This window comes from Accipiter gentilis, chromosome 33 (assembly GCF_929443795.1).
Source record: "Accipiter gentilis chromosome 33, bAccGen1.1, whole genome shotgun sequence".
Taxonomy (NCBI): Eukaryota; Metazoa; Chordata; class Aves; order Accipitriformes; family Accipitridae; genus Astur; species Astur gentilis.
Genome location: NC_064912.1, coordinates 16,659,659 through 16,676,277, shown reverse-complemented (window position 1 = coordinate 16,676,277; position 16,619 = coordinate 16,659,659). Strand labels below are relative to the sequence as shown.

General features: G+C 51.1%; 1 protein-coding gene across 4 annotated transcripts in view; it reads left to right on the top strand.

Annotated features, from left to right (window-relative positions):
* Positions 1–4,536: 4,536 nt before the first annotated feature.
* RNF216 (ring finger protein 216) overlaps positions 4,537–16,619 on the top strand; it is an 82,670-nt gene continuing 70,587 nt past the window's right edge. Inside the window, exon 1 of one of the 4 annotated variants that reach the window (XM_049791051.1) lies at positions 4,537–4,705. The gene's annotated coding sequence lies outside the window, so the exon portion shown is untranslated. Of the gene's footprint in view, positions 4,706–5,095; positions 5,182–5,236; positions 5,402–16,001; positions 16,095–16,619 lie in introns of those variants that run through there. The other 3 variants (XM_049791053.1, XM_049791052.1, XM_049791054.1) reach the window with 3 other exon arrangements.

Sequence of the window (16,619 nt, the reverse complement as noted above, 5' to 3'; positions counted from 1 at the left end):
TTAAATGCAGTAATACACACTGAGCAAATGACTGGGGAGCTGGTTTTGCCCACCCCCTCGTTTCAGCCAGCAGCAGGGACTGAACAATTTTTGCTTGATGATTTGGAGCAAGAATTGCTGTCAGTCCTTCAGTGCTCTGTGAAACACTGGTCCTGCTTTGGTTTTGTCTTTAATAAATACTTTTTGTAAAGTATTCTTGATTTCTGGTATCCTTTTGGTATGCGGACAGAGCTAAGAGAGAGGATTCCTGTAGCCTGCTCCGGTGGATGCGGTATGCTGTAGAGGGGTTGCTGTAGGACTTCTGCGCTATGTGAACTTTTTGAAAACATGATAAAAAATTAATGCTTCTCTCAGGAAATCTTACAGAGCTCAAGGAGAATTGACTGTCTCTTTTATGGAAGCTTGGCAAGTCAATGAAATTCCTCAAGTTAAATTTTCCAGTCTCTGCCTCTTTCTGCAGGATGTACAAAACCAGACTCTGAGGAGGAGCGCTGGTCTCATAGCGGCAATTTCTTTTCTGATTGATGCTGCTGCTGCTGTGTCTTGGGCACTCTGCCCGCTTGGGGAAAGACGGCCTCTGCCCACTAGCGTGCGCTTTAAAAAGGCATGGCGGAATGGGTTTTAATTCGCGAGCAAACCTTTTGATATTTTCTGTAGGTGCTTTGCAGTCTGATGCCTAGCTAAACCCTCCCTCTCGCTTCCCTTTTCAGCCGTTCTTCACATGTGGCTTAGGGTAAAACTAAAACCCCAAAGCTTTGCCAATAAATAATCACAGATTAAATCCTTCCAGGTGTGGTGGGGGATGGAGGGCGGGAGGAGAGGATGCTGCCTCTCTTTCTGATCTTGCTAATTTGAAACAAGGTCAGAAGGGGGTTATACATTTCTAGAACCCCCTTCTGCAATCTCACGACTACTCGCTGCCTGGATGATGCAAACAACTCCCCCCTCTCCTGCAGCCCCTCTCCCAGCCTTGGCCGCAGTATTTTTGTGGTGCTTCTATCCCTCTAGAGAACGAGAACCCCTGACACGGGACCAGGACGCTGCTGCGTTGCAGAGACACGCACTAAAAGAAAACCTGCCTGGAGAGCTCACGGCTGGACCCAGGATGACGGGAAGGAGGTTAGGCACCAGCAGGTTGAGCAGGATAGATGTTTTCTTGCACCACCACCGGGCTTTTATGGCCTGCAGAAGAGGGGTGTTTCAGGGGCGGGTAAGCGTGGCTTTGCAGGCAGCCGCAGGAGAGTCGTGCCAAGTTTGCTGATCTCTGTCCCAGATTCGGAAACAGTTGGCACCCGCGACGGAGGTCAGGCTGCGGCTGGAAACCATATGGCTGGGCCACAGCGGTCCCTGTGCGGGGAGGAGGGAGAGAAATGTTCCTGGAGGGCTGGGGGAGCCCCTCGCGCTGGTCGTGGTATTTGGCCGGGTTTTAGAAGATCTGAGAGAGAAACTTCTGGATGTGGTGATGAGGGGGAAAAGATAAGCGAGCAATGTGTCTCGCCGGTCCAGCTTTGTCTCCTCTATAGAGGTAACCTGGGTCGGGGAGCATCTTCCTGGGCTGGTGTAAAGCATTTGGTCTGGGAGTTTTTTAAATTAAATTTTAATTGGATGCTGATTAAATGAGCCTGGCTGCCTCCCCCCGATTCCAGTCTCGGACACGGCCAGGCAGGACCTGCCATCAAAGTCCCGCAGCGGTGGGGTCCAGGAGCGCGTCTGGACGCCTGGGAGCGATGCCGTGTATCTCGGGACGGATCTGGAGGGGGCAGCGCCGGCGACGTGCCTGCGCGATACGGATCTGGGCTGGATGCTCCGACGGGTGGATCCGCTTGGTCTGGCTCTGCAGCAGAGCAGCAAGCGAATGTCTTTTCTCCGAAGAGACCGATCCGTGCTGTCTGACGTGGGCTGTGTTTATTGTCACCGGGTGCCCGTACTGTCCTCTCACACAGCCTCGCGTTTGGGATTTGGGAGGGCCAGGGCACTGCCCCACAGCGGGGTCCCCGTCCGAGCCAGCCGCTGGCCGAGAGGGAAACGCAACGTCCCGGGTGGCTCCATGCCACTCGCTTCACCTCCACGAGCATCGGCGGCCACGGCGCGGGGGGACGGGGTGGGATCCCCCAGCACCCACGTGCGTTGCTCAGAGTGGTAACCCGCTGCGCCGGGGTCCCTTATGCCTTTGCTTTTTGGTGGAAATCCAAGGGGAGCTCCCCCCGCTGCTTCCCAGGCACTGAAATGTCGTTCCCCTCTTGCGGGATGGGGGAGACTGGTCGCCCGTGGGGAGCCCTCGGCAAACGGTTCATCTCGAAGGGTTTGGCTGAAATGATCCGGAAAAGCCGTTTCCAGAGGACTTGCAGTGGGAGCCCCACTTCCCTGCGGGAAAATTTTTTTTTTTTTGGACTGATTTGGCAATAAACTAGTTTTCAATAAAACTCCTAGATAAAAACTTTACTGTGAGAAAGACATTTAGCAAAAGAGTCAGGGTGAGGTCAGCGATCGGAGCTGCTCTGCTGCCAACTTCCATCCTTTTATTTATTACCATACTCGATACCAACAGCACCGTGTGCCCCGGCAGAAGGGAGAAAGCCGGACCGGTAAGCGAGCACGGTGCTGAAGATCATACGCACGTGTACGTGGAGCTGGGGCACCGCGTGGAGACCACCAAGGTGGAGATGTTTCCCACCACCCCAACCACGCACGTGGTGGCCGGGATGCAGCCGAGGAAGGAGATGACCAAGAGGTCACCGGTGCTTTTGGAAGAGGCGTTAGGCTGGGCGGTGGCATTTTTTGGGGTGGCGGGGTACCGAGATGCACGTGCTCGGCTCCATCGTCCCTCACCGAAAGCCAAGGAGCTCTTCTGGAGGAAATCCCGAGCTGCAGAAGAGGTGCAACTGTACCGGAGCTGGGATTTCATCCCTCTGCCCTCACCGTGGGGATGCCAGGGACGCCCCAGCCGCCCACCCCCCCTCCTCCTTCCGTAACGTGCGTTGCTGCAGACACATCATTTTCTATGAGATTCGCTTTTAATTAGTATTATTTTTTATTTTTTCCCATCTCCCGGGTCTGCGGTGCTGGTTTGATCCCGGGCTGGGGGGTTTCATGGGAGCGGGATGTGGCCCAGCTCTCGCCCTCCCGGGGGGTCTCGGCTCCCCGTAACCAGGTATCAAAGGAGAAATTAATGTCATCAAAAATTCACAGAGGTGTCTTGTCCCTCTGTCCTGTGGCTGGGTGGGGGTTGCTGGGTTTTGAGGGCATTTTGGGGATGGTAACCGATCCGGTGCTGGGAAGGAGGCAGCTCGAGAGTCCCAGGAAGGTGAGAAGAAGAGTCCACGGACCAGCTTCGGTCCTTACGAGGAATATAGGGGACATTGGAAGCTCCTGGCTTCGCCCGTGCTTTTGGGCTGAATTAGAAACGCTGGTGATGGGGGACATAAACCCGCCCCGGGCCGCAGGCAGTGAGGGCACAGAGAGCCCCACAGCTCTGTCCTACAGCCGCTTTGCACCCCAAAACCAGAATTTAACACCTCCAAAGGCAGCAGAGCCCCTGGGGGGGGTTTGGAAGGGCGGGGGCGGGGGGGGAATCACCCCGGCTCTGGCTCCCAGCCCATAAGGGCGGCCAGGCCGGGCTGGGCAGTGGGACTGCGTTTCCCTTCCAGCAGCTTAACCACTGCGGTGGGGCTGCACGCCTGCACCCCCCCCCCCCCCCCCGTGGCAGAGGACCCCCATGGGGGGTCTGCACCCCCCAGGGGACCTGCATGCCCCCCTATTGCAGAGCACCCCCATAAGGTACATGCACCCCCCCCGATGGCAGACCCCACAGGGGACCTGCACACCCCCCCTAGGGTAGAGGACCCCCCAGGGGGTCTGCACCCCATAAGGGACCTGCACCCCCCCATGGCAGAGGACCCCCCCTAGGGGACCTGCACCCCATAGGGGACCTGCACCCCCCCCCCCCCTTGGCAGAGGACCCCCCCAGGGGACCTGCACCCCCCCATGGCAAAGCACACCCACAGGGGACCTGCACAGCCCCCCCCCCCCCAGAGCAGAGTACCCCCATGGGGGACCTGCACCCCCCCCATGGCAGAGGACCCCCCCTAGGGGACCTGCACCCCATAGGGGACCTGCACCCCCCCCCATGGCAGAGGACCCCCCCTAGGGGACCTGCACCCCATAGGGGACCTGCACCCCCCCCCATGGCAGAGGACCCCCCCCCAGGGGACCTGCACCCCCTAGGGGACCTGCACACCCCCCCCCCCCATGGCAGACCACCCCCAGGGGGGATCTGCAACCCCCCCCATAGCAGAGGACCCCCCCAAGGGACCTGCACCCCCCCATGGCAGAGCACCCCCATAGAGGACCTGCCCCCCCTCCCTCCCCCCGCAAAGCACCCCCACCCCTAGGAAACACGTGCAGCTCCTCGCCCCGCCCCTTCCCCTCAGGCCCCGCCCCCGCCCCCCCGAACGCCCGGAAGGAGGCGGGACCGCCTTGGAGGACCGCCCTCCTCCCCCCTTGCCCCCACCCCCCCCCCCCCCCCCCCCCCGCCTCTATGGTAGGTTTGCCGAGACGGGACCACTCGGGCCGCCCGTCTCTCCCTCGCCGCTCTCAGCTCCCCGCCGCTCCTCTCTATGGTGCGGGGCGGTGCGGTCACGTGGGGCGGGCAGGCCGGAAGGAGCGGGGCAGCGGCGGCTAAATGAAGCGGGGCCGGAGGGGCCCGGTGAGTCCCGGTCGTGGTCGCCCGTTCCCGCTTCCCTTTCCTTCCTCCCCACCGTCTCGGTGCGGTCTCCGCGTCCCGGGTGGGGTGGAGGGGAGCACGGCGGTAGCCGGGCGGCGGGGGAGGAGCTCGCTCCGGACACCGGGGTTCACGCCGGGGCTCACCGCTTCGTCCCCTGGGCCTTACCGGCCTCCTCGGTGGGAGAGGGGGGTAGGTCGCTGCCCCCCGGTTGGGGTGCTGCCCGGTGTGTTCCCCTCACTCAGGGCCTGGTCCTTCCCGCCCCCCCCCCCCCCCACGTTCCCCTCAGGGCCGGGGTCGCCGTGTCCCCCCTCCCCGGGGTCCGTGGCCCTGGGGTCCTGCTGAAGTCCCGTGTGTCCCGTTCCCCCCCCGCCCCACAAGGAGGTGAAGAGGGTGAGGGACACCCAGGTACCATTGCCCGGCGCTGCTCTCCGTGGGCTCTTTTCAGCGGCTCTTTTCAGGTACCCTGGGCTGTGTGTGTTTGTACCGGGGAAGAAAAATAGCGTCGGCTCCCGGAGCTGGTGGGGAAAGGCGGATGTAAGCTTGTTCTCCTTTGACCCTCGTCTTGTTGTGGAAACACTTGGTGCCGTTGGGACATCTTGACATTTCAGGCATCTGCTGGGGGAGCTGCTGCAGAAAAGAAACCCAAAACACAGCTGTCCTTGGAGTTGAGAGATCTGTGTAAGAGATACTCCTCCTCCTCCTCTTCCCCTCTCTCTCTCTATCGATTTGAGTGCTAGCTCAGCTTGGTGGGAGAGAGCAAACGCTGGAAGCGCTAACGTACATGGCGTTTATATAACGGAGGTGTCCTACGGGTGTTTCTGCCTCTGGACCTGCGCTCGTTCCCCCAAACGGCTGGAGGAAGGTCAGGGTTTCACCAAAGTATTCCGAAACTGAAGAGCTGTAGCTAACTCCAGCGTGCGTGTGAGGAGAGGAGCACGAGTTCACCCAGGCAGCGCTCCTGCACGCCGGTTTGGGATGGGTGAAATGTAGGTCGGCTTAAAAAGTCGCCGTTGTCTCGCGGATCCGCTGGCTTTGCAGCCACGCTCGCTGGAACTCCGGCCGTTGGGCGGGTAGTGGCCTCTTGCGCCTGCGAGTCTGGCCCGGGAGGTTTTTCTTTTCATCTCACCTTCGCTTTATGACCTGAAGCGTTGTCTTTGAATACCTTACCTTAGAGTCTTATGGAAAAATACTTATACCAGAAACATAGCTTTCGTATGAATAAGTTTAGGTGTCGATGTTTCTATTTAGCTTCCTTACTGCGTGTCAAGCAAGATTCAGTTTCTCATGTGAAGTGTTACAGTTCGGTCACTGGTTTGAGACCTCTGTTGCTCTAAAAAAGAAAAGCTAATGTTGCTGCTGTGCACTTTTATTTCCATTATCGAGGCGTAATGTTGAGGGTCTATAACTTGGCTGTCTCTGCGTCTTTCACAGCGTCTCTTCTTGTGTTTCTCTTCCAGCTTACTGACTGCTACGCAGAGCAGCGGACTCTTCTTGCTGTGTTTTGGGCAGCAATCCTAAAAGCAATAGCCAGTTGCTGTGATGGCTGAAAGGCATGGGCAGCCTTAGTGCTAAGACCTATGAGCAGTCCCCTGTGTCTCTATTCTGTCTCTGTGGTGGTTGGTTCCTTTTTCTTTCATTTTCTGCTATCTTGATCAACCTGCTTTGGAGCTGTTGCAGGTTTCCAGCGGTAGCAATGGAGGAGAAGGCAGGTGTCCCCCATCAGGTGGATAGACTGGACTTTGCATGCTCAATTATAAAGTGTCCTCCTCCAGCTTCGAGAGAGGATGGCATGTGAGCTTTTCCTCCAGCGACCTGTTTGGAAGGTGAGGGGGGCATGTTTGAGAACCATCATTCTGCAGACCCAAATCTTGAGCAGGTTCTGGTACGTCCCTGTACGGGTACCGGGCTGCAGGAACATGCAGCACAAACCATATGGTGGAACCCGTTTTCTTTAGGACTAGTAGAGTTGCAGGGACAGCGTTTAATTACAGAACTGTGGGATTTACAGCTTTAATCTGAGCTTTTCAGTTCTAGGACGAATGCTGTGCAAAAATTCCACTGCCTTACATCAGGCCTTTTGATACTGTAAACATCTTAATAGATTTCATGTGCTGGGTGTCTGCATGGTGTGACTAGATGTTAATAAACAATCATCTTGACAGGAGTTTGTGCCTGGAATACCAAGACTTGGGAAAGGACTCAGACCCACTTCCTGAAGATCTGTAGAGACATTCAGCCCATCTGGTAGTGCTGCATTTTGGTAACGGGCCTTCCGTCTCTTTTTCTTTCCTTCCTAGGATGCTTTCCTGTCAGCCTGGCTGCAGGCATCCTTCTCGCGCAACTGCATAAGTCAGGGCACGAATAACAGTTCCTGGAACAGCGGTTGGGGCAGGCTTTACTGATGATAAGGTACATTCTGGTTTCCAGCAGGGTGCTGGCAGCCTGTTCCTGGGCTTGTGTTTCAGAAGCTGCCTCGGAAGTCCAGACTCCTGGGTAGTCCATGCCTTGTCTGCCTGAGAATGCAGTGGGCGTTACTGCTGCCGGCGAGCTACGATTGCTGGCAGCGTGGCTTGTGCTTTGAAATAGGACACAAATCGCTAAAAAGTCCTGTGGCAAAAATAGGTGGAGCGAGCATGCAACTCCGGTGACTTTGGCGCAGCTGGAGAGAGGCAGGAAGCATATCTCAGGGGCCAGGAGCTGTTTAGCAAGCCTGAGTCGCCCAAACTCAAGTACAAGAGATGTGGAGCCCTTTGGGTGTTTTTTAGTGCCTGCTGGAAGAAGCTCCATTCATTAATTTGGAATGGGTGTCTTATTTTTATTTATTTCTTTTTAAAGTCATTGTGAGTGGTTTACTGTGTCATAGCGCCGGCAGCTCGGCGCAGCGATGGGCGTCAGGGCTTGCCACCGGCTGCATTCTTTTCGGGACAGTCAGAACTGCGCCACTAATTCCTCTCATCAGAAGCTTGGGGGTTTTTTTTGCACGTGGATTCAGTCTGGAGATATTTTAAGTCTCCATTTAAATTATTGAATTCAGACATCTTCTTAACTACTTAAAGGAGAGGCGCTAACAGTCTCAGAAGTCTGTGCAGTGCACTAAAATAACAGTGTTGTGTATTGCCTGCCTTGGTCAATGGGTGGGCTTTTCAAGCTGCTACATGTAATGTTAATTACTCCCAGTAGGATCTAACCCTGGTGGGGTTAGGTGCCTTTTTTTAATACAGTGAGCAGTGGAAGGTGCGAGACATGCAGCTGACTTGGGACACTAGCTGTCTTCCAGTAGCAGCCCAGGACATAAGGTTATCGGGGTACTGATGTGGTAGTTCCTGTGTTTGAAACTGAGCTAAATAACATGCTGATCAGCATTATTCTGAGAAGAAGTAGAGTAGTTTTGTTTTAAGCAGGTTACTGGGACAGGGAAGTGGGAGAAATTGGGGGGGGTAGGCAGGGAGAGCAGGAAAAAGAGAAAAAGGCCACTTAGCAGTGTCCTGGAGGCTTGGATAAGTTATCCTTGCCAAAGCACCGAGATGCGAGATAAGAAGGAATGCGTTACTGAGCTGGGATAATCTCGCTCTCAGCAGCCTTCATGTCGCTTTTATAGAATTTCAGGCTTATTTTGGAATATCTCAGGAGTGATGTTTTCCCTCTGGGTCAGTGCTTAAGAGCTTGCGGTGGTTTTAAATGGCTAACGGTCCTTGAGAAAGCTTAATTCCTGAGGACTAGAAATCATATTCCTGCTGAATGACACCTTTCTCCTAATTACCAGCGCTGCTGTGGTTCCTTCCCTGTGTTCGTGAGGGGAACTGTCAGTGCCTGATTAAGTGGAAAAAGCATTGGGCTTTGGGGAAAGATTTCATCACAGGGCAGCTGCTACCCCAAGTCACGATGCCATCTCATAGTGTTTCTGACCCAGGTTGGGGGAATTTAAATTAAGCGTGGCTTCCTTGCTGGCTTTGGGGGAGCCCAGCTCCTTTGCTGATGCCGATGGTGCCTGTCTGTTCACAGAGTGACTTTTGGAGGCTGTCATTGTTGCTTATCACGAGAAGCAAAGTTGATGAGCTGAAATAAATCTGGGAGCGTATGTAGGTGTCAGGGTGACCTGAAATGTTTTCAGTTGGCTTCTCAGGACAAGTCCTGTATTGCTCACACTTGGTCTGTTTATCTCTGTAAGAAGGCCAAGCTACTGTTTGCATTATTTAGATAAACATTTGGACAAGATCTGTAGAGGCATCATGTGATATTACTCTGTAGTATAAGGCAATCAGGATTTGTACTAGCTAGAATCTTTGTTTGGGGAATACAAGGATGGAAAACGGCCTCAAGTAATATATTTTGTCTAAATCGCTTCTCACACAAGGCTCCTGTACAATGCTTTGTCTACACTGATGTGCTCTTACCAAGCTGTGGGCACTGTTATTGCTGTTTCTCAGTAAGAGAAAGGAAGACAGAGGTTGCCTTTATGTGGCCTTTGCAAAACCAGATTCAGGAACAGATTCATGCTTCTACTTCCAAATACCATCCTGAAGACTTGATGCATTTTTATATTTGATGGAACGGGGGAGGGAAACCTCTCTTGCAGATCATTTTTGCTTGAAGGTACCTGAAGGCCGGTAGCAGAAGGCGCGCTTACCCAAATACCGGTGGCGAGTACAAAATGTTGTTGGCCAGACGTCTTGCAGTGGGATAGCAGAGTGGAACAGGCAGCGATGTTGACAGCTGCCTGCAGCAGAGCGGCGATGCTGCCTAGAAGACTTTCCTCCTTTCCCTGCTCTCGCTGTAGTGCACTGTAATGCAATTTGAGGAAGATGACAGCAGCAGCATAATGGGGAGGCAGGAAAAGAAGCTTTTTTTTCCCTTGCAGGAAACCAGCAGCGTGGGGTGTTTCATACCTCCCCTGCTGCTAGGATTTCCAGCTACAGATGAAGAAGACTGGCAAGACCCATTAGCAGTAACTTGGCTAGCACAAATAGTTCATGTCCTCTCTATATTGTTAAACCGGAATCCTATTGTAGTGGAGCAGGCTTCATTGTGTATAAACTGGGAGGTGCCCTTGGATCAGCCATGACTAGCACAGACCAGCTTGCAACGGCTGGAATGCACCCCTGACTTGAGCACAGTGTCTGAAGAGTGCTCCTCAGCTTAATGTTTTTGTTTGTTTAGCAGTTTGTGGCTGCTTTTACTGACCCTCCGTCCCAGATGGTTAAATAATCTGTTTGATGTTGTACTGCTGCAACACCCAGGAAAAGAATTTATATTCTGCAATGTGAAGGCTTAAATAGTGTTGGACACTTGACTGTGATGACTAAGGGGTACGCACGCAAATTTGCAGCTTGAAAACAGTCGTGTCCTTAGCAAATGGTGTGACTGCAGCCTGTGTTAACTCCTAGCTGTGGCCTGTAGTGGTTTTTGTAGTTTTGCATATGCAAAATGTTTGTTAGCCTTGTGGTGAAATTGTTAGGTACCCTGCAGTCTCTTAAATCTGCATGACTGTGGACCTGGAGAATTAATGTGCAGTGCTTCTTTCCTTGCTTTTTAGCTGGCCAACTGGTAACTCATTCATTTGTGAACTTCAATAGGCTCAGAAAAGAATAATGCTGGATGTGGCGCATCTCTAAATCTGGCCGTGATCCGATTTCACCCGTTTCAGTTCTGATGTAGTAGTAAGCTTACCTCAAATACAACCCCTTTTCTCTTCTGCTATTTTAACATATTCTGCTTAAACCCTGCAATGGCCACTGCCACGTGGCATGGATGAAGTCAGACTGGACAACTGTCATGATCCTGGAAGGCTGCCCTCAGTTTCTGCTGCTTGAGAGCCTGCTTGCTGGGCTGGAATTGGTTGGCCACAAGGCTAACGCGTGGCTGCAAACAAAACTAAACCCAGTTTTACAAAAGCAGTTGCTGGCTGGCTTGAAAAAATCTTGTAACAACTGGTCATCTGCAGTGCTTGAGCAGTAAGGACATAGTTACTCTTCTTCAGATGGGTTGGTGGCAATCCTTCCGTCCAGCAGTTGTTGGGTGCGTGTGCTGGTTTTGGCTGGGATGGAGTTAATTTTCTTCATAGCAGCTAGTATGGGGCGATGTTTTGGATTTGTGCTGAAAACAACGTTGATAATACAGAGATGTTCTAGTTATCGCTGAGCCGTGCTCGCACAGAGTCAAGGCCTTTTCTGCTCCTCACGCCGCCACACCGGCGAGGAGGCTGGGGTGGGGGCACAAGAATTTGGGAGGGGACACAGCCGGGACAGCTGACCCCAACCGACCAAAGGGATATTCCGTACCATATGACGTCATGCCCAGTATATGAATCTGGGGGAAGAAGAAGGACGGGGGGATGTTCGGAGTGATGGCGTTTGTCTTCCCAAGTCACCGTTACGTTTGATGGAGCCCTGCTTTCCCGGAGGTGGCTGAATCCCTGCCTGCCGATGGGGAGTGGTGAATGAATTCCTCGCTTTGCTTTGTTTACGCGCGCGGCTGTTGCTTTACCTGTTAAACTGTCTTAATCTCAACCCGTGAGTTTTCTTGCTTTTACTCCTCCGGTTCTCTCCCCCATCCCGCTGCGGGGGAGAGTGAGCGAGCGGCTGCGTGGTGCTTAGTTGCCGGCTGGGGTTAAACCACGACGGTGCAATAAGCAGCTTTTTTTCTCTTTCCAGCAGGAATCGGTGCAGAGCGTGGACTTGCTGCTCAGGTCCTGCGTGTACCTTACAAGGTTTCGATCGGTATTTTACTTTCAGTACTTAAGGCGTTTTAAGACTTGTTTCACTGCAGAGTGAACCTGGTCTCTTGGCCCAGTATGGCTCTAAGCTGACTCTTGTATGTATTGAAGCCCTTCAGTTGAGTGTGTAAAAGCGTCTTGGAAAGGCAATTCCTGATCTTGGTGGACTAGGAGCACGTATAGTTTGAGTGCAGGTAGGTATCGGCTGTGGCTGCATAGTGTCAACTGTTAGGCTGCTGCTTAAGATCTTCCCCCTTCTTGCAGTTTATTTTAGCATCTGATTTCTGTTCTCCCAGTTATGCCGTAGTGGATGTGTGAGGAGAAAAAGTATCTATCTGAATCCTACAAAAAAGTTTTCCAGGGCGTTTCTTTTCAGAGCTGTAACAAATGCTGGTGGAGCTCAGCGTGAGAGGAGGTGACAGGCTGTGGTGTGGGAGTGTGACCGTCTTGAGCAGGTATTGCAGTGAAACCCTTCTTAACATGAAGCCCCAGCTTCTGGCCACCGCTGGCCACTGACCTTTGAAATTACAGCAAGTGTGGATGCTTAACATGGCACAAAAAAAAAGGGTACGGCTGTAATAACCGGAATATGTGACCTGTGAAGTTGTTCTTTTTGGAAGTCCCTAATTTTGGGATGTTTGACACCTAACCTTTAAGTCGATGCTTCTGAAAGTACTGTGCAGATCGGCACAGAAACCTTCCTTTTTACTAAGGTGGCCTACAGCAACAGGTCAGGTTTTTTTTCCTTCTGTGCCACCTCAAGGTCAAGTCTTAGCTTTTTATATTGTCAGCAGCTTTGTGAAATGAGGTGAAGTGTGCTTTGCAGACAGCAGCCATCCTTGAAAGCAAAGTTTCTTGTGCTAGGTTCAGGTCACATTTAAAATAAAATAAAAAAAATATTCCCCCTTCCTTTCCACATTTGCTCCTGCTGGTGCATTATATTTTTTTCTGGAACATAACTTCCCAAGTACAGCTTAGATGTTTGTTTCTGGAGTTGCTCTGCTGGGCAGCAGCTTAACATCTAGGATGCCATAGCAACCTATCAGTCCTTTGTGATTTTAAGTCTTCTGGCTGTTACTGCAACTAAAACTGACTCTTTGTGCTTTCCAGCCCTCTTGACTCTCGCTGCTGCTTTTAATAGCAGTTTGCTGGTTGTGTGCAGCCTGTCTCTCTTCTTCTTGCTCCTAGTGCCCCCTGCAAACAGGGCTGCGAGCGGAGCCGGCTGCTGGTTGCTCCTCTGTGTGAATGTCAGTGCCATAGCCTGTCCCAGGGTTACTCAAACCAGCAACCTTAAACTCCTTTATTTCTGTTGCCTCTCCAGTGAAAAATGGTGTTAAGACGGTAACCTGAAGGTTCCTGAAGACGTGCATCCAACTTGTTAAATAACTACTTAAAAGGTTGCACTTGGTTTTCTTTGTTCTGTTATACCTTTTAAAGGTGACATTCAGGATCCCTTAAAAAAAGGAAAGAAAAAAAGGAAAAAAACTACTAAGGATTTGGAGAGGAAATGCTGTGTCCTTTCCCCTGGAGAGCTGTATGAAGTACAAGTACCAGAGGAGCACTCTGGTGTACATCCTGGGGCACGTAGGGCATTTCTCTTGTTCTTTTCTGTGTGGCCACTGGGTTGATGGGGGAAGAGAAGGCAGTTGCAATTAGCGTTATGTAGAGCTGTAAGAGGTATGTGCGGCACCTGGTAGTCCACGGTGTCCGCTCTTTCAGACAGCAGTGGATTTAATAACGGTGCTGCTCAGAGAAAGGAGCCTCTGCCCCATTCTCTTGGGATACATGTGAATTCGGGGCAAGAAAACTGGAAGTAAAACTCGCTCTGGAAGCAGCAAAGCTGCAAAATACATGGTTTCACGTGCTCTTCTGTTTGTCCCCACCCTTATACCACAAAATCAGAACAAAACAGTTCTTTAAAATGATGGTTTGGGAGATAGGCTGTGAGCCCAGAGGGATTGGTTTTGTGTGTATGTGCTGCTGTAGCTAAGTGCTGAATTGTTGCTGGTGTCTGAATTGTTGCTTGAACACGAAATGCCAAGCTGGCACCTGTGTTTGTGATGTGGGAAGGAGGTTTTGGATTGATTATACCATATGATCTTGCACGTGCCAGAAATCTGAGGCAGGCAGAGTAGCACCCTTTACAGGAGCTAACTGCAGAGATGTCTCTTCCTCCCTCAAAGCCTTGAATTTTCACTTTGCTCTTAAAATGAGCTGCTCAAGGCAGTGGCATTAACCCTCTAACCAGGCTTTGTAAATTTAACTTTTTTTTTTTTAAGGACTCAATTTGATAGGGGAGGCAAATGACGGATCCAAAGCTCCCCACCTCTTCTGCAGAGCGTTGGTTTTTTGCATACATCAAAATTAGCAGTCTCATGCTGGTCAGACAGGTGTGATGATATGGAGCCCTGTTATTTAGAAGAAGGACTAACGGGGGTTGTGGGAAGGCACTGAAATGTCCAGCGGTTGACCTTGATGCCAGTCATCAGGGAATAGCTTGAAGGCATCAAAAACTTTCAGCTGAGTTGAATTAGTAGTTGCCCATTTTTGGAAAACACATACATCTGTTTCAAAACAGTCTTACATTTTGTAGAAGAGCTCACAGAGCAGAGATCGGTTTTGCTAGGAAAACTGGTATCATTGTAGGTGGCCAGCTGTTAGATGAATAAGATAAAACTGGGCAGATTTCTTTCCTCTTGTACTTTATGTTAATAGCTGGAATAAAAATGGAGATTGGGTATCTAAAAAAATTATGATTAAGCGATACTGTCACCTTAATGGAGGTGGAAGAACTGCAAGTGACATTGATTAGAAGTCCTGTGATGTACAGACAGTCGAGATGCTTCCTGTAAGTTCTAAGTTGACTTGCAAAATGGGCATAGTTAGGGATTTGAATCCATGTAATCCCTAAAAATCTGCTCTCTTAATTGCTCCTGACTAAGCAATTTTCATTAGACTGGAGCTCATACCCTGTTAATCCATAGCCTCTCTTTTCAAAATATCTTCTGATGTGTTCTTGGTAATGCCGTTGACTGAGGCTTGACTGTAAAAATGCACAGCAGAGCTCTGAACAAGGCTACAACCCACCGTACAGGGTTTTAGTAAAGCTGGACAGCCCCGTGTTAGTGAGCTCGTGGTTTGCTTTTCGTCGATGCAGCGATCCATAAGCACTCTGCGGTTACCAAGAGAGCTCGCATCAATGCTGTGCCTTGGTGGAATGGGCATCGCTTGCTTCGGTGCATGTGTCTTCACAGGGCGGCTTTTCTTCTTGGGTAAAAGAGGGTGAGGAATTGGGAACTTCTGTGAGATAACTAGAAGTTGTGATTGCTGCCAGAGAAACTTGAAGACCTCCTGTCCTTCTTGTCCATCTTAATAAAGTTCTAGCCTGGAGCACTGCTGCTGAAGACAGTTATGATGCTGGGGTGGCTGCAGAAATAGTGGCCGCTCTTCTGAGGTATTTTCTGAACAATGTGTGTATTGGCCGTCTTGTACATATGGGGCAGTAAACATTCAGTTTTGATTTTTTTTGCCGCAAAATGCTTCTAGTGTTAAGTGGTCTTATGTTTCGGTGTGACAAAATCAATTCTCTGCCTTTCTGCAGAACTGTGTTACCTGGCTCGTAATGGAGAAAAAATTGTTCATCAGTTTAAGTTCCTTGATTTTGTTTGGATCTGAGGAATCCTGTTGTCTTCTTACAGGGTGTACGTGTCTGTCTAAAATCGTTTGGTAAACCAAGCCAGCTGCTAATGTCTTGTGAAACAGTTTTAAAACCTACAAGCAATTCTGTTCTTAAATGATGTTCTGGTATGTTGTTCCTCTTCAGCACATGCTAGGGGTCCAAAAATTGGTGGCAGACCTGTATGGATGCAGTTGCCATAAGTCTACCCCTGTTCTGTGCTCCTAAGAGGAGCTTTTTGTGCGCTATCTGTAGCGGGTTGTGCCGTTTTCTTAGCAGCAGACGGAGCCGCTGCTGGAAACCAGGTTGTCTTGCCTGCGAGCCGCTGCCCACACATTCCTATCTTCAGGAGGCCAGGGGTAAAGCTTTTGGGCTGGGGCCAATGCTTTTGTTTTGGCGTGGTTTCCCACTTTTTGCCTGAGCCGCAGGCAGGCCTCCGTGCAAACCTGCTCAGGAGAAGCCGTGCTGCGGGTCCGCATCTTAACCTCTGGTTTTATTCCTTTGCGAGGCGCGATGCGGTGGCAGTAGCTGCCTTGTGCATAGCAAATAGGACTTGTTTGCGCACAGCGGTTCTTGTCGGGCTTATGATCAGGGGATTTCTAATTTTCGGTGGGGATGATGCCGCTTAACATGATCAACCGCTGTTAAACTTTCCCTGCTTTTGCTAAGTGACTGTTACAAGGAGCAGCCCCCAGCAAATCGTGAACCCTTTGAAATGATTCAATGAAATGCTTGACAGTTAAGTCGGGGTGGTTTATTTCCCTTCTGTTGTGTGGGGGTTTTTTGTTGTTTTTTTTTTTTAAGGGCTGAATTTTTAGCTTTTCATTTTGCTGGTTGTCACAAGCCATGCATTATTTAAGTAGCTTCTCTTTGTTTTAGCAGCTTGAAACGAGCCAGAAATTCACCTTGCTCGCAGGCTACCAGCAGACGCGTTTGCTGCCCGCAGGCAGAAAGTAGGAGTTGATGCTCTTCTGTCAATGTAGGTGAGCAACGGTGGTGTTGCTGGATGGGGGAAAGGCTAAAACACACAATGATTTGATGTTGCTGACATCTCTTTCAAGTTGCTCTTCCCCCCCCTGCTCCCCGTTCAGTTGGGATTTCAATTCCTACCTCCCCTGCAGTGCTTTCTGTCTAGTCCTGTTGCCTTGAGCTAGAGCCAGAGAAGAGCACTTTGAATCTAGTCCCGTCTCGGGTATGTGGGAGTTCAAGATTTCAAGTGCTGTAAGTGGGGGGGGGGAAAAATATGTTACACTGTGTCTCGGAGGGGGTCTCCCCTTGACTGTTGCTTTAAATTCCAGCACTGTGTAAAGATGCTCTTTGCAGCACAAATGAGAGATGGAAGGAGCGGATTTGAGTTCTGCTCCAATTACTGCAGTCCAGAAACGCCTGCATATACTGGGAGTTTAAATATATGTACAGTTCCGATGCTTGCTATTTTTAGGTTGGGCTAAAAATATGTGACGTGGTGTTTGCATGGATTTTGAATGGGTTTTGGAAATCCTCGTGTT